This window comes from Bison bison, unplaced genomic scaffold (genome assembly GCF_000754665.1).
Source record: "Bison bison bison isolate TAMUID 2011002044 unplaced genomic scaffold, Bison_UMD1.0 scf7180017864234, whole genome shotgun sequence".
NCBI classification, from domain to species: domain Eukaryota; kingdom Metazoa; phylum Chordata; class Mammalia; order Artiodactyla; family Bovidae; genus Bison; species Bison bison.
The window spans coordinates 292,541-292,929 of NW_011494806.1; the positions used below are offsets into that span (position 1 = coordinate 292,541).

The 389-nt window shown below is 41.6% G+C and overlaps 1 protein-coding gene across 2 annotated transcripts in view; it reads left to right on the top strand.

Moving 5' to 3' along the window:
* METTL3 (methyltransferase like 3) overlaps nt 1–389 on the top strand; it is a 15,677-nt gene that overhangs the window by 9,295 nt on the left and 5,993 nt on the right. The gene's annotated exons all lie outside the window — the stretch shown is intronic.

Sequence of the window (389 nt, forward strand, 5' to 3'; positions counted from 1 at the left end):
AACCAATCTCTTGTTCCATGTCCAGTTCTAACTGTTGCTTCCTGACCTGCATACAAATTTCTCAAGAGGCAGATCAGGTGGTCTGGTATTCCCATCTCTTTCAGAATTTTCCACAGTTTATTGGGATCCACACAGTCAAAGGCTTTGGCATAGTCAATAAAGCAGAAATAGATGTTTTTCTGGAACTCTCTTGCTTTTTCCATGATCCAGCGGATGTTGGCAATTTGATCTCTGGTTCCTCTGCCTTTTCTAAAACCAGCTTGAACATCAGAAAGTTCACGGTTCACATATTGCTGAATCCTGGCTTGGAGAATTTGGAGCATTACTTTACTAGCATGTGAGATGAGTGCAATTGTGCGGTAGTTTGAGCATTCTTTGGCATTGCCTTT